We start from the raw sequence: 25193 nt of genomic DNA on the forward strand, positions 1-25193 counted from the left end.
AAATTAGAGACTCTTAAAACTAGACTAAAAACAAGAAAGGAGTTGATAAGAGTGAAGAAGGCTTTACTCTTAGCTTTATACATATTATCTACTTAGGATCTATGCGGTGACGTTCTATAGGACCTTCAAAAACCTGTTGATTTTATTTGACATGTATCTTGACTTATAGTCAAGTTTTTTATATGGGCTCTACATAATTAGCTTATTCCACAAGCTATGAATGCATGTGGCATGTGATTAGCTTGTTGATCAAGTCTCTAACCTATCAATCAACTATAAACACATGTAAAGTCAAAACAATATCTAAGAAGTTTTTAAGAAGCTTTTTTAAAAGATATTATGAAATTAATTTATTTTTATCCACTTTTACTTATTCTTATTATTTAAGTAATAATCATAGTAGATATATATCTATAAAATTATCTTCTTTTTTAGGCACAAGTTCCATGAGAAGCGATGATCATATATTGAGAAAGTCTAAAATGCGGCGAATTATATTTGCCATGTACTTTGATCTTTCTTTCCTTTGAAAATAGGAGATAGGTTATTTCAGCCATTGGTAATGTTCCATTTTAGGATAGAAAGACCACCTTGTAATTTGATCATTGTTTAAACCTTTGTAACTTTCTTCAAATAAAACATTTATAATACCATTAGGAATCGTGCCTATCTCTAATAAAATCATGAAATATCAAGAGTCTTTTTTCAGGTCGTGATATCAAATTCATTGTATCTTGGCATCTATTCAAGAAAAAACATGTCGTTCTTGAAGGTCTTCATTCTTATTGTGTCATCTTGAAGCCTGTGATAATTATAACATCTCATCTGATAAGTCAGCAAATGATAGCTCTTGAGTTGAATCCACTAATTTTTAATTCTATATCTTTTTAATGCCACAATCATATAAAAATTACAAATAAGAATAGAAGATAGAATGCAATCTTTTCTAAGTTGTATTTTTTTTATAACAAAGTTTTGTTATCCTTTATTTTGCTTTTGATAGATGTCATTGATGAAAAGCTTTGACCTTCTTTATTGCATTTGTAAGATTTTTTTCTAGCTCCCATGTGTATTTTCTAATATCATATCCATGCCAATAGACAAGATATTCTAACTTACTTCAATGCTGCTTTGAGTCTAGAACTTCTTCTACTTCAAATTCTATATTATTATCTATTTTTATGGAAGGAGGTAGAATTTGTCTTCTTCTTAGTGTATTCATAGCCTTGTATGATTTAAGAAGAAACTTGTGGAATACGGGATGGATCTTCATTGATTCCGATAGATATAATCAATAAGCAACTTGATTAATTTGTCTACAAATAAGAAAAAATCCATGCTTGTAATAATCCAACTTATCATAAGAATAAGTAGTCTTGATATTATAACAAAGTAATCATATTTTGTAACTTACATTAAATTGTGGCTGTTTCTTTTGATAGGCATTTGCATTGATCTTTTGTCATTCTTAAGCTTCCTTTAATTGTGCCTTCATTGTTGCTCTCATAAAAAAAAATTCTAAATCTTTTGCTATAGGATTATCAACTTTTAAAAAATTAAAAATATCAAGTTATAGATAATAATGATAATTAGAAAAAAAAGATATTTATTATAGAGAATAATAAATTATATTATTATTAGCAAACTCTACTAATGTTAAGAGGGTTGTCTAATCATCTTGTTCATAATTGATGGTACACTTTAAGTATTGCTCTAAAACTTGGTTTACACATTTTATTTGTCCATCAGTTTGACATTTAAAGGCCAAAGAAAACTTTATATTTATTTTTAGAATCTTAAAAAGGATTTTCCAAAATCTTAATACAAATTGAGTCCCCCTATCCAATATAATATCTTTCGACAATTTATGGTAGTAATAGATATTGTCAAAGAAAAGCTTGGCAGTTTCTATACTTGTGATAGATTTTTTGTATGGTAAAATATGTACCATTTTGGTAAAATAATCTACTATCACAATTATAAAATCATACAAATCTTAAATTAGAAGATCAATAACAAAATCCACAGAAATAGAAGACCATAGTTGTTTTAGAATAAGTGATGGCTGAAGAAGTCCATAAGATCAATGATAAGGAGTTTTTGACCTTGAACAAATATCATAAGGTTGAACAAAGTTTTTTATAACCTTCCATATTTGCAGCCACCAAAAATCTCTAGATATTAGCTCCAAAGTCTTATTGTATCCAAAATGTCCTGCTGCTAGAAAGTCATGACATGCTTAAAGAACACCTAAACATGCTTATCTTTCTGAAATATATAGGCATCTTTTGAAATAAAGTAGATTTTTTTTGAACTCAAACTTAGAAGTATTACGAGACTCAGAAGAATTATTCTTGATATCATAAACAAAAAGAACAAAAAACATACTTGATTGAATTTTCTTGAAAAAAATTGAATCAATTGTCAATGTTGATTTCACTACTTGAAGATGAAATTGTTTTGGCTTCAATAAAATTATCTTTTATTCATCAAAAGTTCCATCTCTTTCTTTTGGTAAAAGAGAAGAACATCTAATAATGACATTAAATAAACCTTGTTATTTTCTAACAGATAAGTGATATTGAACTCAAATCTTGATTAAGATATGTTCCAATAAGCCTAACAATGATTCAAAACATGTGCTGACATGAAATACTTGAGGTTCTTGTAATCTATATATATGGTGATTAGACTAGAAGCACCTTGTATATAATGATGCCATTCTTGAAAAGAATCTATGATTGCAAAAAATTCTTTGTCATGGATCTCATAATTAATCACAATTATTAAAAATTTCCTAGAATAAAAAGCTATTGCATAGAGTCTTTCATCTTTTCCTATTTGTGAAAAAATAACACCCATAGAAAAATCTGATGCATCTATTTTAATAAAAAAATGCCTTAAAAAAATTGACACAATACAAGATTGGTGCAGAAATAAATGTCAACTTTAAGGCTTCAAAAGATTCTTCAACTTCTTTGCTCTAATTAAGTTTGTCTTTGCATGTAAGACATGTAAGAGAAGTTGCAACTTGAAAAAAATTCTTGATGAAGATCCGATAGTAATTGGCAAAGTTCAAAAAGCATTGCACATTTATTATTACTCTTGAAATATTTCAATCTATAATAGTTTGAACCTTCTTTGAATCCATCATAAGTTCTTTTTTGGAAATGATATATTTGAAGAAGTCAACTTGAGTTGTGTAGAATACATACTTTTTCAACTTGGCATAGAATATCACATCTTTAAGTTTTTATAATATATGACAAATATAAACTTTATATTTTTTTGTGTTCTTAGAATAGATTAAAATGTCATCTAAGTAATAGACGATAAAATCATCTAAAAATTCATAAAAAATATCATTCATAAGATGTTGAAAAGTACTTGATGCATTCAAGAGTCCAAAAGGTATGACATTATATACAAAGTGTCTATACCTTATTCAAAATGTAGTCTTCCATTCATCTTTTTTTTTAATGTAGACCAAGTTGTATACTTTTAGTAGATCTATTTTTATATAGATTTTAATTTGATTTAGTTGATCATGAAGTCCATATATCAAGGATAAAGGATACCCTTTCGTGATCGTAATCTTGTTGAATTCTTAATAGTATATGCACATTTGTAGTGATCTATCATTTTTTTTTTTCACAAATAAGATAGGAGCTCTTGTAGGAGATTTTGAATGATATGTGAAATTCTTGATCAAGTTCTTGTTAATATATTTCTTGAATTTAGCCAATTCATTTTGTGATAAACTATAGATTGGACCAAATGATAGTTGACTTCTCTCTTTAAGGTCAACTAAGCAATCATATGGATGATGTTTTGAAATAATATGTATATTTTTCTTCTCAAAAATATCTTGAAAATAATAATATTAACTTAGAATAACACTTTGAGACTTTCTATCATTAAAAATGGATGTAGCATTAAATAACAAAAGATAATCTTTCTTTTGTAGCATGTAAAAAAGCTTTTATACTTATAAATACGGGTTTGGCTATACTAGACTTATGACTTTTCACAATAATGCTTTGAAGAAAGTCAAGTTTATGAGAAATCCAATCTATTAGAGGATTACACTTTTCTAGCCACAATAAATTTAAAATGACCTAGTTAGAAGAAAAACTAATTATATTAAAAATTATGCAACTGTTATGACTATTTATTGCTACATCTATAGGAAATATTTCATGAGTAATATCTCTAGAAGATAACAAACAACCATCTATGATTTCTATATGTACGGATTTAGTTTTTTGTACTAACAGTATTCTATGGCTTTTAACAAATTCTTCATTTAAGAAACAAGCTAGGGCTTCTAAATCTATTAAGGTATAGGCTTTGTGATTATTAGGTCTTAAATGCACATCTACTGTAAAACAAGGAGAAGATTCTGAGGAGAAGATAGGACCTTCATTTATACAAGATTTTAGCTACATGATATTGTATTAGAATTATTTATAGTATATAAAAATTAACTAAAATATATAATATCTTTATAAGTATTGATGTACATTAAAGTAGTTAGTAGATTAATTTAAAGATAATTGATGTAAAAAAAAATATTTTGAAGTTTACATATATTAATTATAATATTTAAATTATATAGAATTTAGATATTTAGTATAAAATTTAAGGAGAATATTGGAACTCAAAGATAAAGATTCAAACCTCTAAGAAACTTATTTGGATACATGAAAATAAGGTATGGATGGATAAAGGCAAAAGATAAAGATCTTCATTTCTATTGGACGAAGGCCATTCCTAATAGATATTTAGCAGGTTGTTTGTATCCATAATAAGGATTTTAGCATCTTTAGAAAGATTATTTGAGAATAATAAAAAAAAATATAAGGTTTAAGATTTGAGTTACAATTTGTATACAAATTTTAAAGGATTTGGAATTATGATGATGAAGTTATAGCCATTTGAAATTAAGTCTTTTTAAGACATATTGTTGCTATTTTGAAGGTACAAAGAATTTTATAATAGATTTTGGAGATCAAAAGATGCAACTGTAAGATTGATTTCATGATCTACATCTTTTGTAAAAGAATTTTTCATTTGAAGTTTGTATGAGGGAGTTATAGAGCATTGAAGAGAGTATATGTAATTCAAAGGCAGTAAGTGAGTTGTTTTATTGATAGTAATGATTGGAGCCATATTTTGAGTTTTTAAATAAATTTTTGGCTTAAAATTTCTAAAAATATGTGTTATTAGATTAAAAAGCTACATATCAAAATTTTATGGTATTTGAGCACTTAGTTTGTAAGATATAAAGAAAATTGCACATAGGTGTATATAAAAAAGGGTTTGAAGATACTGTTAGGATTTTGGCAATATCTCAAGATCCATAATAAATTTACAATTGAAATTTGTTATGGTAGTTATTAAAAGTACATCTCTACTTCATGTAAAATTTTAGTTTGTTTGGATAGTCCAATCATGAAATATGAATTGTTGAAGTTAAGAAAAAACTCACTTTAAAAATATAGAAGGTTTTATAATATTTTTATCATATTTTTAGTGATCTTTGATATTTAGGCCTTATGTATTCATGTAATTGTCCTTATAGGGATAATTTTATATAAAATTGGAATTTTTTTATCTTGAGACTTGATTGAGCAATTAGTGATAGCCAAAAGCCTAGCACTTTTTTAAGGCAAATTCTCTCTATCCCAACAATAGTCCTTATTGTAGCTGCACAAATTCATTTTTTGACATTTTATCATCTTTGACAATTGTACTTCTCATTTTTTAATTGCATCATTTTTTTGAATAATGTTGAGCACTGTGCTTGACTTCTCTCTAATATAAATACAATACTTTTTCATGATGGTGAGTCTTTTCTTGTTCAATAATAGGTTTAAAATATACTACATCAATTTACATGTCTTCTACTTCCAAATATTTAGATTGAGAGGTCATTGATGTTGTCATTGAATTGTAATAACATGGAGGTTTTTTTGTATGATTTTTAAATTGAAACTCAAAAAGTCAATTTTCACACTTCATAGCAAAGCCAATTACTTGAGTCAATGTCTATAGATCAAGTAAGTTGAGCATTAATTTTTTTATTTCATAATGCAATTTGTAGAGGTATTGGCTGATAAAGGCAATATCATCCTACTTGACATAAATTCTTAGTTACCAAAATTGTAAAGCATATGATTTCATTGATTGTTTATCTTGTAAAGTGTATGATGCAATTTATTGGTTGCAACACAAATTGCATCATGTTCTCCATACATAGGTCAAAATTCCATAAAAAAGTCTTCAAAATATTAAATATTAGATCTTATCGTTTAAATAAAGATGAAAACTATAATAATGCCAAATTTAAAAGAAGTATACTAATAAATTTAACTTGTGATCCTAGCATTAGATAGTTTTGAGATTGAAGTTCAATCACAAGTTGTGCTCGATTGATAAATCCTTAAAACTTGGATCTTGTGCCATCAAACTTCTCGAATAAGACAACTATGAGTTCTCTAATATTAGAAGGATGTTTTACTATAGAAGAAGGAATGTGATTTGGTGCACATATTGAAGCGGCTCCAATCATGTCATTATCTTCACTTTTTGTGATTTTTTTGTCCTTGGTGGCGATAAACTGAGTTGATGCATCACAAGCATTAACTCCTTCAATTGCTCTTATATTTGTACCATTGTACTTTTTATTTCAAGAAGCTCTGCCATGAAACACTTAAAAAAAAAATGTCTAATATCACTCAAGATAAGCAAAAGAGAGGACTTGAGAACAAAGAAAATATTAAGAACAATATCAATTTAGAAGAAGGTAATCTATAACTTCTAACATACTTATATCTTATTAAGAGAAAAGGATAATCTACTCTTAATGAAGAAAAGACAAAGCTTTAATATTATAAGTATATTCTTGTGAATATATCAAGAACAAGAACTCAATAAAAGTAAATAATCAAATGAAGCTTTCTCAAGGAAATATGATGAAATAAAAATAAAAAAGTATGTATATTAAAAAAAAAAAAAAAAAAAAAAAAAAAAAAAAAAACTAAAATGGCTATTGTCAAAAGACAAGAAAACTAAAGACTCTTGAAATTAAACTAGAAACAAAAAAAAATTGACAAGAAAGAAGAAGACTTCACTCTTGCCTCTATATATATATATATATATATATATATATATATAATCTACCTAAGATGTTTCAAGTGACGTTCTATAGGACCTCCTAAAACGTGTTGACTTTATATGATATGTATCTTGACTTACAAGACAAGTTTTCTATATAGGTGCCATATAGTTAGCTTGTTCAACAAGCTACTAATACATGTGACACATGGTTAGCTTATTGACCAAGTTTCTAACCTATCAATCAACTACAAATACATGTAAAGTCAAAACATCATCTAGGAAGCTTTTAGGAAGTTTTTTTAGAAGATATTATGAAATTAATCTATTTTTATATATTTCTACCTACTCTTATTATCTAAATAACAAACATAGTAGATATATATCCATGATACTTATTCCCTACGGAATACATTATATCTACATTTAATAAATTTGTATCATTGAAAGACTCAAATACTAAAGCAATTGCAACTTATATGAAAGATTTCAAAAGAATTGGAGAATTTTGCGATTAAGCCATGTCCAATATTAAGCATAGTTGTGAGTTACAAAATTGACTCACTAATGTGTTTTAGTACAAAAATGCACTTATGGTACTTTAAATTATTAATTTAGGAAGTTAATGTAGGAATTTAGAAATAAAAAGTAACTAATAAAATGTTAGTGGCCATAATGGGTCTATTGCAAAATTTTCTAGTAAAGAATTCCATAAATTGATAGTCTCTCTTCGATTTAGCTAATATAAATCTTTAATTTGATAGTAGTAGTTTTTATTGTCATTAAAATATTTAAATTAAGTTAGGTGTGGAGGTAGAATCCTTGATTCAAAATACCCAACAAGGAAAAAGGAATAAAGGAAAAAAGAGTAAAGAAAAAGAGATAAGAGGCAAAAAAGAAAAAAAGAAAAAGCAAGAAAAAGCAGGAAGGAAAGGAGCTAGTCCCAAAGTCGGAGGAGGGCTCCTTGTCTACAGGGGTCTGGGTTGCCCCGGATTCCCTCCTTCTTTCTATTATTTGTATACTGAAGGTGGAGCTCCGAGGATTGTGGAGCAACTCACTTGATTGCTAAGTGTGTTGCGACTGTGTTGCGTCTGTTAATTGCCGACTTTCCAACGGCGTTGCAGGGGCTTTGGCTTCTTTTTGTTTAGTTCCTTCTTGTTTCTGATTTTTTTCATGAGCGTTCTGGGAGCTCCGATTGTTAGAGGGATCTTCTGATGTGTGTGTGTGTTCTTTTCTTTTCTTTTCTTTTCTGGTGTGTGCGTTCTGTTCTGGGTCTCTAAAGTTCAAGGTGGTTGCGGAAGGTCTTCCCCTTCCTTTGTGTGGTTCACGACGGTTGAGCGAGTTGGAACAAGATTGCGTTGCTCTTCCTTCCCTCTGTTTTTGGCTCTGATCTTCACTTGGTTCTATGGCGGTGGAGAGAGCACCTCAAGTGGTGTTGATGGCGGTGTTGCCTTCCTCAAAGATCTAAGTTCAACGGTGTGCGGCTATTGTCCACACTAATTGTGTTCTTCGTCGAGTAGCAAGTGTGCGGTTCCTTGTTGTCTAAGATCTTGTTGTTTTTGTGGTGTGGCGACGGTGTCATCTACAACGAAGTGGGCTCGCGGCATGATGGAGTATTCGAGCGGGTCAACCTTCACCAGCGTGAATTCATATGTGGTTGTTGTTGTGGCTTGGTTGCGATTCCTAGGTGCTGCGGCTGAAGTCGCTCGGTGGAGCTCGTCGGTGTAGTGCGGCAGTCGACCTGGTCTGTTGCTAATTGCCTTACAGCTCAAGTGCTTGATCAATGAGGCTATGGAGCGATTATGACAACGCTTAGTTATTGTTGATTTTTTTTTGTGCCAATCGGGTCAAGTTCGCGCCGTGGTTGCTTCCTTACTCCATAAAGGAGCTTGATTTTGATTTTAATTCTTTTTTATTGTTATTAATTAGTGGCTGGATGCATTGCTTGTTATTAGTTCATTGTTTTATTTCCGAGCAGATTTCCTTCGGGTGGATGTGGTGCACTAGCCATGTTGGCAGCAATCAATTGAGCGAGTGACTTGCCACTTTGAATCTCTCAGACCATAGGATGGGATGACATTGCTCAAAAGTGGATGCTGAGAAGGATTTCAACAGAACTGCCAATGTGTTGGAGTGCATGAGCTAACTTGGTCGCTTAAAAAGAAAGAAACTCCAGAATGGTGGCATATTGTAGGTAGCACAACATCCTCGTGAGATACTTAGCAAAGGCTAGTATAGTGAAAAATTACTTAAGCAGCTCGGTGATCAATGAGACCGTCAGCCATGCTTCTCGAACAATGTAATACGAGTCTCATTCAAGTACCCAACAATCAGAACATTGGGTAGCGTTTTTGTGATCCTCTTGCTAGGTCTCCTCTGTAGTTTCTCAAATTTTTGTCACAAGCCATCTGGGAGGTACCATTGCCCAACTTAGTTCTGCAGAGGTTTTGAGAAGGAACGACAATGAGCAATCAGTGTCAACATCAAGTTTGAGTCCATCAAGTATTTCAGCAACACTGCCGTAGCTGCTCCACTAGTCGCTGACATATCTTGATACAAATATCTTGAAACCATGATACACTATAGATACACTATACATGAGACTATAAACAAGAACTTGATTAAATTAGATGAGTACAAGATTAATGCCAAAAATGTGAGCTAGAACTCCAAGAAATATGTTGTTGGGACTAAGGATCTCCTCAACATTGACTTTTATATATATTAGGTATTAAAAAGCTTTTCAAGAAATTTCTATGTTGCTTGAAGATAAAGCAACTTTAGAAAGCTTCTTAGACACCTTCTTTAATTCTCTTAGAACTTTTTAGAATTTATTAAAATATTCTAAAAACTTATTAAAACCTTCTAAGAATGTTTTAAGAATCTTTTAAATTCTTTTTATATCTTATAGAACTTAATAGAATATTCTTAATATATTCTTAGAATCTTCTTATTGGATGTTTATAACAGACCTACTTGTACGAATGGTAGTTGAATAAACATGATAGGATGAAATTAGGTTATCTTTCACATAGTAAGGATTTAAATAATTTAGAATTCAAATAAGTTAATTTGAATGAAGCTTTAATGAAGGATGAATTTTTAAATATGGATGAAGTATGTAAAAGAAATATTATTCAAGGATAAAATTTAATTAAATAAAATTTTAAACAAGATAAAAATAAATAATTAATTAATTAATTAAAATATAATATAATATAATTTATATTAATAATAATTTTTTATTCCATAGAATTTTTGTGGTTTATTATTATGAATAAAAGTTGATAAAAGAGATTTTTTATTTAATTATTTGGTGAATTGAGGAATTTTAAGAGTGAATTAAATTGAATTAATTAAGGGCTAAAATTGACTAAAATTGCATAATAATTTACTTATTATAAGATAGGATTAATTTTAATTAGTAGAGGTTTACTTTGCTTCACATATGGATAATTTAGAAAGATTAAAAGTAATTTAATTAAAGATTAAATAAGAGTCATAATTTATAGAATTTACATAATTAACTCACTTATTGTGAAATAGAATAAACTTCTAAATATTAGAGGTTTATTTTAACTTACAATAATCAAGAAAAAATATTAGCCATATATCAAAAGAAGTAGAAACTTTACAAATGCAATAGGGACAATGTAGTAATCTAGTATTTTGAAGATTCAAAAAAATTTAGTACCAAATTTGATGCACTTTGGCATGGATCATATAAAATACAACTTGAACTAATTAATAATATTATTCTATTGATCAATCATGACAACTACAATCTATATGCCAATATTATAAACACAAATAAGCTTTACTCATATATACTAATAAAAACATATTTTTAAATAGATAATTTTATTATCTTTTTAATGATATAAGAAACATGTAAATCCGAATTACTATGAGTAAGTTATGAAAGTTTAAAGATAGGAAGTGAATAATTGAAAAGTTAAATGAAAATATTTTACCTCAAGGATAACTTGCTTATAGATCAAGGATTTGAGTCTCACCAAGGCTCATATGTAGTATATATGGATTATTAAGAGAGATCACAAGGCTTTAGTCTTATCCTCCTAACTCTATTCAAGGCGCTACAACCTATATGGGACTCGTACACCTCCTTTTTAACAAGGACTAGACTAGTTGCTAGTCATTCTATTTTCTATTAGTAAAATTTCTATTTTTATATTTTTGACTTCACAACAATATTTTAAAATATTGGAATCGCCTAAGAATTTTGTATGGCCTTCAAATCTTATTCCATTTTTTCACAATGGCTCTCAACAGAGGTAAAATTCAATTTTATCAAAGTCTTTAAATCTTCTCTATAAATTCCTAAATCATTCTAAATAAATTATAAATAAATCTTTAAAAATTCTATAATATTTTTATAATTCTTTTATCCATTTAAGACTATATTTTTCTACCTTTATGATTTTTTATAGTAAAAAAATTAATTTAAATCCACTAAATATTCTATTTTTTATATAATTAGCTAAAAAGATATGAAGTTCTTTTATGCTTCTTTTAACTACTAATTAATCACTAATAGGATATTTATAAGTAATACATATAGATAGGAAGCCAATAAAGTCATTGGTCTCAATAACTAATCTTTCATATTTAACAATAAATAAAAATATTAAATCAATTAAGTTAATTGCCTCAAAGACTTACTTTGACTTTATTTTTATAACTTTTCTTCTAACAAGACTTTTGTAACTTATAAATAATTCTAAATTCTAATAAATACTTTAATAATCAAAAAGACTTTCTAATCTTAATATTTGTATAATGAAATGACTTAAAACTATATTTTTAATTAATTCATCAATTAAGATGTATTGGCAAAATTCATACTTCACATGTCTACATACTATTTACCTCAAAGATGTCAATTTGATCCTCAAGAACAATAAAAAGTCAAAATCATCATACAATCACAATCCCAAATTGAATCCATCACATTTCCTTGAAATTGTGCTTGTCTACATCATCATCTTATTATTTAAGCACAATATAATTATTAAACAATCTACTTTGTTGACAATAAAAATGGAAACCAACATGATGGTGTTCAAAAGCCTTCACATCAATGAGGTTTTTTATACAAATATTCTACAAAAATAATTTATTATCTCAGAATTTGTTCATTTTGCTATCTTAGAATCTACTCATTTTGCCATTCTATATTCATGCCTTCTTGCATCTTTGTCTTTTTGGTTTTTTTTATTATTTCATGAATTATCATCTCACTTAGAAATAGCATCTTGGCTTTATACATTCTATATATAATTCTTTATTGCATCAAAGATACAAGCGTAGATCAATATAAAGGACAAAGAATTAATTAATAGTGTAGGATTAAGGAGTTACTATTGCCAACTATCACCTATTGTAAATAAGAAGTAGTGTTAGGAGTTTATATAGAATATGGCTTGGTAGAACTCAAGTAAAGACTAATATATAGATATGGTAGAAGATAAGGATATTTTGTGAAAAATCAATTATTTCTAGATTATATTTGGATTTACCTTCTCAAAGTTCAACGACTATAGATATAAGTGTGAACAATCATATTTCAACTACAAGGACCTTGTTAATAGCAAGAATTATGTAATTAATGGATACGATATAAATATTTTCAAGATCAAATATAATATTAAAAAATATACATGCATTTGTAGCATAATTGCCTTTGTATTCTTTTACAAGTAAGTCAATAATATTTTAGATGCCACAATGGGCATATATCTTTTGGCAAAAAATAGAGAACCAATTAATTGAAGCAAGATTGTACACAATGCTTCTACATGAGAATGAAGGTACTATTAATAAGACCAATATTCTTGTAGTATCATCGATCCTTTTTCTTTAGTGTATATAAGGAAGTATAAGCATTATATTACAAAGTTTGGATGTATACCACCTCAAAGATTGATGAAGAAAAATTAAAAAAAGATTAAAAAAGATGCTCAAGATAAAGAATAATATAAGCTACACAACAAAGAATCTGACAAAAAAAAATCTCGTGTTGACATTGATGTCTATACCATCTTAATTGACTCACAATACCATAGTCTTTGGAAAAAAACCTAAAAAGTGACAATTTATGAAACTTGATTGCAATACAAAGCTCTAAAACAAATAATTCACAAATTAGTAACTTTAGCCAATAAAGAAAATAAGAGGTCGCAACATTACAAAGACTATTTTTAAAATATAAAATAAGAATATTATAAGATCAATATGGCATTACAATTATAAATCAAACAATTAAATCAAGAAGTAGTCTAATTGTTGTGAGCTAAAAAAAACCTCTATTAATTGGAAGTTTATTCTAATTCATAATGAATAAATTAATTATAAAAATCTTTATAAAATTAATTTTTATTTAAATTTTAACTAATTCATTCTTAATTTCTATCAAAGACATGAATCTTGAAGAAAGAAATCTTTAATATATTCATATATCATTCAAAAGAATTTAAAAAATCACTCAAAGATGATATAATATTAAACTAGAATGATTATTACTAAAGTCAAAAAGACTTGAAAGACTTGAAATAAGACTGAGATTTAGAAAGGTGTTAATAAGAGTGAAGAAGGCTTCACTCTTGCTTCTATATATACTATCTAACTAAGAACTATATGCCAATATTTTATAGGGCTTTCAAATAAGTTGACTTTGTAAAATACATATCTTAACTTGCAAAGTAATTTTTTTATATATGCACCATATAATTAGCTTATTCCACAAGCTATCAACATGTGTGGTATGTGGTTAATTTATTGATTAAGATTTTAACCTATCAATCAATTATAAATACATATAAAGTCAAAACAACATCTGTGAAGCTTCTAAGAAGCTATTTTAAAAGATATTATGAAATAAATCTACTTTTATTTACTTCTATTTCTCATAATTAATTATTAGAATAAATATATATATTTATGATATTACACCCCTTTTTAATAAGAAATTCCACAAGAAGCAATCATTATCTTTCATGGATCTTGTAATTCTTTATCTTAGTTTTGATGGATGTTGTTAATGAAAAGCCTCAATTTCTTTTGTTTCATTTGTAAGATTCTTTATTAGATCCTATGTACATTTACAAATATCATATCCAGGCTAATGAATAAGTTATTTTAACATATTTTTGAGCTGCCTTGAATCTAAGACTTCTTTTACTTCAAACTCTTGATTATTATCTATTTCTATAAAAAAAAGTGGTACTTGTCTTCTTTTCAAGATATTCATTGTTTTATATAGATTAAAAAGAGACAGATAGAATATAAGATGGAACTTAATAAAATTCTATAGATGTAATTAATAAGCAAAAAGATTAACTTATTCACAAATAGAAAAAGGTCCAAGCCTATAATAATCCAACTTATCACAAAGACAAGTAGTCTTGAAATTATAACAAAGTAGCTATATTTTGTTATTTATAATAAATTATAGTTATTTGTTGCAATAAGCATCTGCATTGCTCTTTTGATGTTCTTGAACTTTCTTTAATTGTGCCTTGATTGTTGTATATAACTATGACAAATAATTCACCAAATCTTTTGCTATAAGATTATCAACTTTTAAAAAGTCCAAAGTATCAAATTATGAATAATAACCATAATTAGTAAAAAAAGATATTTATTAAAGAATGTACCAAATTATTGTATACAAACTCTGTCAATGTTAAAAGATTGGTTCAATAATTTTAATGATAGTTGATGGTACACCTCAAATATTACTCCAAAATTTAATTCACTCATTTTGTTTGTCCACCAATTTAAAGATGAAAAGTAAAAAAGAGCTTTATATTCACTTTTAAAATCTTAAAAAGGATTTTCCATAATTATGATATAAATTGATTTTTCTTATACAATATAATATCCTTGGATAATCTATGATAGTAATAGATATTTTTAAGAAAAAACTAAGCCATTTTTTTACCTATAATAGATTTTGTATATGATACAAAATGTGCCATCTTAATAAAATGATCTACTATCACGAATATAGAATCATAGAATCCTTAGACTAGAAGATTTGTGATAAAATCTATAGAAAGAAGATACCATAATTGTTTTGAAATAATTAATGGCTAAAGAAGTCCACAAGCTCATTGACAAGGAGTTTTTGATCTTCAACAAATTTCACATGATTCTGCAAAGTCATTGACTACCTTTGATATTTGAAGCCACCAAAAATCTCTAGATATTAGCTCCAAATTCTTATTGTATCCAAAATATCCAGCTACTTGCAAGTCATAATGAGCTTGAAGAATAGGTAATTGTGCTTCATCTTTTAAAATATATATTTTTTTTAAAAAATAGAATAGATTATTTTTAAACTAAAACTTAGAAATATCATAAGATATAAAAAAAGTATTCTTAATATCATCATCAAGAAGATAAAAGGACATACTTGATTGATTTTTTTGACAAATGTTGAATTACCAATCAATGTTGATTTTATTACTTGAAGATGAAAATACTATGGCTTCAAGAAAATCATTCTTTATTGTTCAAAAAGTACTTCTCTTTCTTTTGGTGTAAGATAAGAATATTTGAAAAGAGCATTTAACAAAGCTTATTTTTTTTAGATTAATAAGTAATCTTAAAATCAAATCTTGATAAAGACATGCTTTAATAGGCTTGATGATGATTCAAAACACATACTGACATGAAGTACTCAAGGTTCTTGTAATCTATATACATAATTACAAGATTAGAAGTTCATTCTAAATAATAATATTATTCTTAAAATGAATCTATAATTATAAAAAATTCTTTATTGTAGATCTTATAAATAATATCAATTACTAAAAATTCTTAGAATAAAAAGCTATTAGGTGGAGCCTATCACTTACTTCCATTTATGACTAAGAAATATCTATAGCAAAGTTTGATGCATCTATTTCTACAAAGAATGCCTTAAAAAAATTGACGAGATAAAAAAAATTGAAAAAATAAATGTTGTCTTCAAGGCTTCAAAAGATGCTTCAATTTTTTTATTCTATTGAAGTTTATCTTTATATGTCAAATATGTAAAAAGAGTAGTAATTTGAAAAAAGTTTTTAATGAGGATGTTGTAATAATTGAAAAATTCCAAAAAATATTACATATCTCTAATTTCTTTTGAAATCTTCCAATCTATGATAGTCTAGTTTTTTTTTGGATCCATCATTAGTCCTTTATTAGAAATAATGTATCCTAAGAAGTCAACTTGAATAGTGTAGAACACACACTTTTCTATCTTAGCATACAATCCTATATTTCTAAGTTTTTGTAACACACAATAAATATAAAGTTTGTATATATATATATTAGAGTAAATTAAAATATTTTCTAAATAATACGTAATAAAACCATCAAAATACTTACAAAAAGTATCATTTATGAGATGTTGATAAACAACTAATATGTTTATAAGTCTAAAAGGCATGATATTATATTTGAAATATCTATACTTAATTTGAAAAGTAATCTTTTATTCAACTCTTTCTTTGATGCCAACTAGGTTGTGTCTTTCTCATAGATTTATTTTAAGTAGATTTTTTCTTGATTGAGTTGATCAAGAAGTTCAAAAATTAAAGGTAGGAGATACCTATTCTTTATGATAATCTCATTAAGTCTTCCATAGTCTACACACATCTATAGAGATCCTCTTTTTTTGTTAACAAATAAGATAGGAAGTCTTGTTGGAGATTTCAAATAGCATATAAAATTCTTAATTAAATTCTTGTCAATGTACTCCTTTAGTGCAATCAATTCATTTTGCAATAAGCTTTAGATTATTTTGAATGGTAGTTGAGTTCTTTCTTATAAATCAATTGAATAATCATAGGATTGATGCTTTGAAAGAATATATTTTTTTTTTTTTTCAAAAAAATCTTAGAAATCTTGATATTAGCTAGGAATACCACTTAACGTCTTTTTACTATCAAAAATAGACTTGGCATGTATAACAAAAGATGATTTTTTTTTGCTACAATAATAAAAGCTTTTGCATCTACTAGTAAAGGTTTGGATGTATTAGGCTTATGTATTTCTATTTGATTAATGAAATTTTGAATCAAACAACAAAAAAAATTAAGATTATAAGAAATTCGATCTATTTGAAGATTATATTTTTTTTTAACCACAATAATTCTAGAATAATTGAATTAAGTAGAGATCTTATTATATTAAATATTATTATGCTATTATGATCTTTAATTTCTACATCTAAAGAAACAATCTCATAGGTAACATATCTATAAGACAACAAATAATCATCTATGATTTTTGCATGTATAAATTTAGTTTTTTTTATTAACAATATTTCTTGTTTTTTTAATAAAATCTTTATCTTTAAAATAAATTGAGGCTCTTGAATTTAACTAAGTTAAATCTTTGTAATTTTTTGATCTTAGATAAATTTTTATTGTATAAAAAGATGAAGGATCTGAGGAGAAAATAAGACATGTATTAGGTGCTATATAAGATTTCAACTACATGGTTTCTATTATAGCTAGAGAAACTTATTTCTAACATATTATATTCTTTGATAACCATACTCCTTATTTTGTGATTGCGTTGCTTCTTTAGACAATGTTGAGTAATAAACTTGGATTCTCCACAATATAGATATAAATCTTCTTAATAATGATAAGTCTTTTTTTACTCAGTAAGATATCTAAAATATACCATATCAATTTATATAGGCTTTGGCTTAAAGAAGTAGGCTTCCAAAAACTTAGAAGATATTTCTATGACTTAATTTTTATTTCTCCAATCAAATCTTTGTTGTTAGAATCTTTCAAAGAAATAATTGTGATATGCAATGGCTTAAGCAATAAATTTTTCTTATAAATTTGCTATTGATATTTTCAATAAAATTATTTGATATTATCTTTTAATTCCATATTAAAATTAATTAATAAGGGCTTTGTCATTCTAATCTACTTTACAAGCAAGATTTTAGAATTCAACATCATATGTGGTAGTTGAATATGATCTTTGTCATAGCAATATAAGCTTGGTCTCTACTAACCTTTTTCAATCTTTTTTCTAAATATAGCTATAAATACTTCCAAAATTAAATTCAAATCAAAGAATAGTTGTAAATTTTTTTCTATCAAAAGTAAAAATTAAGAGAGAGCACTTTTTGATAGAAGTGTGTCTATGAATCCTACTTGAATAAATCCATCAAGATATTTGAAAGGATTCAATCTCAAATAGAACTTAATTTTTTGCAAAAATTCTTGAAATTTTGTTCTTGTTCCATTAAAATCTTCAAGTATACTAATCCTTGCATCTTTATGCTTATAGAAACAATACTTCTTAAATTTGATTATGAGGTTGATTTACTTGCTTCTTTCAACTACATAATTTCTTCGCATAGACTTTGAACTTTTCACATGTGTAGGAATAGTACCTCTATGATTCACATAAAAAATATATGAGATTTCTACTCTTAAAGTGTTGACAAGCTTATAAAGATTTGCAATAGTTGCAAATCTATTTTTACTTCTACTCAAAATATCATCCATAATCTTTTCTTTTAAAGAAAATTCAAATAAATTCAAGAAATTAAATTAGAGGAGAATAATTCATAACCTTTGATACCAAATAAAAATTTCTACAAAGATAGGTAATCCACTTTCTATAAGAAAAAATTCAATGTTTAAAAATTAACCTACTTATTTTAAGGTAAGTAGTCTGTTATCATGATATAACATGGCTAATAGATAAAAGAAAGAAAAAAATATTATATTATAAAAGATCTTATTTTAAAATATTATAAAGAATATCTTAAAAAATAAGTAATAGTAAAAAAGATAATACAATTAACTAATATTATTGCTTTATTTTATTTTATTCTATAAATAAAGAAAAATAAAATCGATTGGAAAATAAAATAATATGGGCATGTGTAAGAAGGAGTTAAGAATATAAATACTTAATATATAAATTAAGTACTTAATAAATATAACTACTTAATAAATACTTAATATAATATGCAACCTTTAAAATATTTCATCTACAAATAAAAATTCATCCAATTTTAAGTAATATTCATCCATAATTTATCATCCATATCAAACTGAAATTCATTCCAAGATTTTCATCCAATTTGAATTTAACTCATCTTTGATTAAATCTTCATCCAACATTCATTTATACAAAATCTTAACCTAATTGTATTCTAAATTACTTTGCATAATCCAATATCTTTCTAATTAAGATCTTTTATACCTATTACTTAGTAAGCTTCTTCTTATCCTCCACCGCTTTTAGTACCACAAATTCCTTACCTTCCAAGTAGGATTGGATTCAGTCAAACAAATTTTGTGCAAGATCTTTTATAATTAACAACTCCTTCTTATTTTTCATATCAAAATTAGTGCACGATGTGCTTTGGGATCAACTTGATTTTAAATTTTATTTTCATGCTAATCCACTTACTAGTCTTTACAATGGTGACTATCAATGATGTATACAAAAAATTCAAAAGCAATCCTTCACTTGGCAACAATCACATAAGAATACATAGCAATAACATGTCCCTACTCTTTAGAATAAAAACATTGCAACACTTGGTTGTAATATTTTTTTCCTAGCTCCTATGGTCTAAAAAACACCACATGAGCAAAATAAAATTATTTTCAAAATCCACACAAATGAATATACTCGGCATTATTATATTACATGTATTCTTGCTTGAAAATGCATCAAGTATTTAATTGTAGAAAGTAAGTAGAAATGCATCAAAAATCCTATTAAGTTTAATAGAATCTTAAATAAACTTTAAATAATTCTTAATAATCCTAATCAAACTTTAATCAATTCAAAGTAAATTCAAAAGAAGTTAAAAAAAAATGTACAAAGAAATCATGAATTAGTTTTTTTTAAAATATAATAAAGAAATTCAAAAGAAATATAAAAATAAAACTTTTAAAAAATAAAAATTATCTTAAAGAAATATTTAAAATAAAAATTCTAAAAAAATTCTAATCAAATCTTAATTTAATTTTAATTGAAATCCTAATGAATCTTAATCAAATTCTAGATCAAATCTTAATTGAAATTTGAATAAATCCAAATGAATCTTAAATCAAATCCTAATTAAATCCTAAGTCCTAACCAAATCTTAAACAACTTCAAGAAAATTCTAAGTAAATATTAATAAATTACTATAATTTTTTGAAACTACAATAAGTATTAATTGAACTTTAGATCTCAACTAAAATTTTATCCAAACTTCATATTTTATCCAAACTTTCATAAATTTTTTGATAAGTCCAATTCTTCTGTAATTTTTTGAGCTTATTGATTGAAGTTTATCAAAAAATTACAGAAGAATTGGACTTATCAATTGTAAGAAAAGCTCTCAAAACCTCTCAGCCATTGATCATTCTCCTTCTCCAATTTAAATATTGATCTTTCAACAATGATTTTTTGTTGTTAAATTATTCAATTAATTTAAAATTTGAATTATGTATAGATATTCAAGTCTAAATTGCTTTCACCAATTTTTCCTTCAATTGAACTAGCAAATATTACTAGATCATAGAATCCTTCACTAATCCTAAACCTCAATTATTTGAGACCATAATCTTAGAAACAATGTAAATGCTTGGTTTTGTGCCTTAAGGTCTGATTTTGATCCTAATTGGCAACGAATCCTCTTAGGATATCAATTCTTATTTTCTTGAGGTAATTTTTATTAAAATTAAGTCCTTATTTATTCTTATTTATGCTTATATTCTTTATTTTTCTAATCTAAGTTATTTTTCCTTATTTATAGCTATACAAAGTTAATAGAATCTATTTTTATAAAAGGTAGTTCTAACACTTTAAGATATTACTAATTTCTTATTTTTTATATATTTTTTATTATTATATCTTATAATTAGACTCTTCTATAATAAAATACTTTCTTTCTCTTTTCACCTAATAGCCATATTACTACACAATAGTAACAATTGCTTTAACACTCATGTTATGAATCACCACTAATAACATCACATAGTACATTTTATGAATGCCTCACAATAGATTTGTATGTAAACCTTAAAAGTACTTGGGTCTTTAATATTATTGAAGTACTTTTAAGGTTTACATACAAATCTATTGTGAGGCATTCATACATCTTCTACAATCTCAAACAGCTACATAATAATGAATACCAACATAGGCAAAATAAACAAGATATTACTATAATATCTCAATTGCACAAAGCAAAGATATCTTTACTATACACACCACCAAAACAAAAAGTCTCTACTTGATAACAGTTCATTGTCATTCTATAGTACAAAGACTGCCAATTTCAACTTCATGAACTTACATACCCTTGATGTTGTCATGGAAGCAATATCAAAGATTAAGGTTGTGGTTAATCCCCTGAATAGGAATATAGAGCTAACTCAACACCTAGTCTTTTCCACTAGGCTTAGATGCCAACAAAACAAAAAAAACATTATGCCGATGCAAAATCCATCACAAATTGGTCTTATAGAAAGTTCAGCAAAAAATCAATCATGACAAGATGCAGTATCAACCACAATTGTAGCATACATAACATAAATGCAACATAAAAATTAATATAAATCTATTTAATGCAAAGCTCTTTTGCAACATATATAATAAAAAATAATAATAATAAAATAAAAAAAAATAACTAGAAGAATGCAGTTGGGGTCCAAAACTACTGCAACCTTTGCAGCCTTCTAAAAAATCTATCCAATAAAAAATAAAAATAAAAACTTTTTTTCTCTTTTTTTTTCTTTCTTTTTTTGTTTCTTTTCTTTTTTTTCTCTTCTTTCTTTTTTACTTTATTTTTTTTCTTTCACTTTTTTTTTTTGAATTGATTTAAATTAAAGATCATTTTTAGCTTGTAGTCTATTTAAATAATTTACGACAATAAAACTACTATTAAAATTTCATAACTTATATTAGCTAATTTAAAGAAAAAATATTTATATTAGAATTTCTTCTCAAAAATTCTATTAAAGTCTTTTTTTACAAATGTTATTCTATTATTTTGCTATTTATTTCAAATTTATTATATTAATTCACTAAAATAGAGATTATAAGCACCATAAGTATATTTTTTTATACTAAAATATATTAATGAATCAATTTCATGACTCAAAGTTGTCAAATGCCACTTCAACATTCACAAGCATATAATACATAGATGATATACAACATGAGGTAAAAAGCATGGGAGCTTATGGAAAAAGACCATATTATTATTCAATAACAAGACGAACTTGCAATCCTCATGTTTGATTGTACTACTACAAAGGACAAATTATAAGAGCTATAAGACAAACTTCAAGCTACACAACAAAAATAAGAGACCTTTAAGGCTCTAAAAAATATTGCTTAGACTCATATTAAAGAATTGCAAGCCTTTAATATTATGCTACAAGTGGTTCAAGTAACATTTAAATTCACAATTAATGAACTAAGTATGCAGCTCAAAGGTGCAATAAAAAAAATAAAGATTGCAAGTGAAGAAAATTTGTTCACATCAACAAAATAAGGTTAGAATATATCAATCTTAACTCTGATCAATCGAATAGTGACAAAGAATGTTTGGTACCTTGTGCTTTTTCAGTTACTCAAACAACCTTTTATTTTGAGTAATCTTACAAAGGCATGAATTTACCTTCTATATCACCTATACACATGGCCGACTTCAAAGATTAATTGTAGGTCTTAGATATCACATCTAACCATGATTTTGACTTACGTAAAATTTGTGGCTACCAACTAATGTAACTTGCATAGTATAAGCAATAACTTACAATCTTGGCTACTAAATACATGCTTAATGATGAAGATACTTATAGTAGCAACTGAAATCAGGGATGTATTAGAAATATAATGCATAATTTCAAAATATTTTTTCAAGCATCTAGACCTCGAGGAAAGATTTGCCATACATATGATTTTGGTGGATTGCCTATTTTGCAAAAAATCCACATTTAATCTAATTTTTGATATCTATCAACATGTGTTGAAAATCCAACATAAAGACCATTGTATGTATCAAGGATCTTTTGCAACAATATAAAAATTATAAAGTGGATAAGAATAATTTTATATTGATCAACCTTATTCTTACAAATTAAGGCTAAAAATTTCCTAAGGTTGCAAACAGCTTGAGGACAAGATATAAAATACTTCACAAGGTGAAATATTATCTGCCCATGATAACGACACCCACCTACAATAATAATATTTGTTTGTGAAGCTTGTATCTCCCTACAAATGATACTTGCCAAATTACTCCAATGGCATAATGTTAAAAGAGTTGTAAGCTAGGAAATAAGGTATTATTATGATGCTGCCAAAATTAACAAGAATATATTAAGATAGAGAAAAAATTTAGGATCAAGGAAAGCATAATGTGATAGTCAAGGAATAGCATAGTACTTAGAAGATCTTAGGTTGTAGTACTACTAATTAGATAGTATTGGACCAAAGACTATGTAATTCCGAGTGAGTAATAAATTAGGCCTTGCTTCTTTTTTGATCATTGTGTATGCCGAATTTGGTCTTACAAGGTCTTAACTTGTTCTTATTGGTAATTCTAAGAGCCCAAGTAATAATACCATCTTTGAATAATTATATTCTAATAAAATAAATTATAATCTTCTAACTTTTAAAATAGCTTATATAAGCTTCTACACATTTGAGGTTACATAGTTCTATTTATCTTTATCATGATAAAAAAATAATATTAAAGCTTATTTTGTTATATTTTTTAAATAAAAATATTTATAAAAATCTACTTCAGAAGAATGCATTCAATTAATCCAATTATACAAGCTACAAATAAGTTATATCTATTGAATTTAATTAGTAACTTTACATTTGATAATGTCTCTTATGAACTTATATAGGTTTTGAATTATCTTCTTTTTCATTGCTACACAAGTTTCTTTTATATATTATAATAACATTGTTATTCATTTTTTAAAATTTATAACCAACAAAGTCTACTGTACTCCAAGAAATGATTTTTTTAAAAAATTTATATACATACTAAAAAATAATAAAATTTCTTAAATTTTTATTATATATTTTTATTTGAATTTTATTAATTTATTTAATATTATATAATTTATTATTCAATATTATTAAAATTTTATTATTATATAATGTATTTTTCTATATTATTAAAATTTTATTATTATATAAAATATTTACATAAAATGAAATCCTTTAAAGACATATATAATATGAATAACTAAAATAATTTAATCACACATCTTAAAATTAATCATATCTTGTGATTTTAATAAAAATATCTATAAAATTTTATTCTTATTTTCTTAAATAGATTATTTAAATAAATAAACTCTATTATTTAATATAAAAAACAAATTATAAATTCACATTGACAAAAATAACAACAAAAAATATACATAGAAGCAATATGTATGTGGTTTGATTTCTTTGAGGTTACATCAACGGAAGAAATCTCTAGCTCACAGCTTTTTTGATGCCACACGAAGAATACAATATGTTGCGTCTAAGCTCACTCTTGCCTTGCAAAATCTATCCTTTATACTAACTTTTTAACTCCAAGTCTGTCTAAGACTATACCTTATCTGGCCTCCCAAACCAAAAACCCTAACCTTTCTTCTGTATTTTAACATTCCTATTTCCATGTTATAGATGATCCATATTGCAGAGCTTCAATCTGTACCCTGGCAAATGGAGATCTCATCCCCTCAAACCCTCACATGGGGCCAGCTCCAAATCCCAGAGAGACATTATTATTTAACATAATATAAGCCACTATCAAAATATATATATATATATATATATATACATGTTGATAATTAAATTTATTTGTAATTTAAAAAAATATATATATTATTTATTATTTTATTTATTAAATTAATTTTTAACATTTAATATAAACTATTGTGTGTAATATTCTTTGTTCATTATTTAGCCTTTAAAAAATATTACTTTAAAATATAAAAGTTTATTATTTTATTTTATTTTTATAATTTTTAATTTTAAAAAAATCTCATTTGCCTAATTTTTTT

General features: G+C 26.2%; 1 long non-coding RNA gene across 1 annotated transcript; it reads left to right on the plus strand.

Moving 5' to 3' along the window:
• The first annotated feature begins 8273 nt into the window (after nt 1-8273).
• LOC112276474 (uncharacterized) lies at nt 8274-9876 on the plus strand. The gene is made up of 2 exons (XR_012216648.2): nt 8274-8863; nt 9098-9876. It is a non-coding gene; the product is annotated as an uncharacterized LOC112276474 (long non-coding RNA).
• Nucleotides 9877-25193: the final 15317 nt, after the last annotated feature.

Source organism: Physcomitrium patens, chromosome 24 (genome assembly GCF_059467195.1).
Source record: "Physcomitrium patens ecotype Gransden chromosome 24, ASM5946719v1, whole genome shotgun sequence".
NCBI classification, from domain to species: Eukaryota; Viridiplantae; Streptophyta; class Bryopsida; order Funariales; family Funariaceae; genus Physcomitrium; species Physcomitrium patens.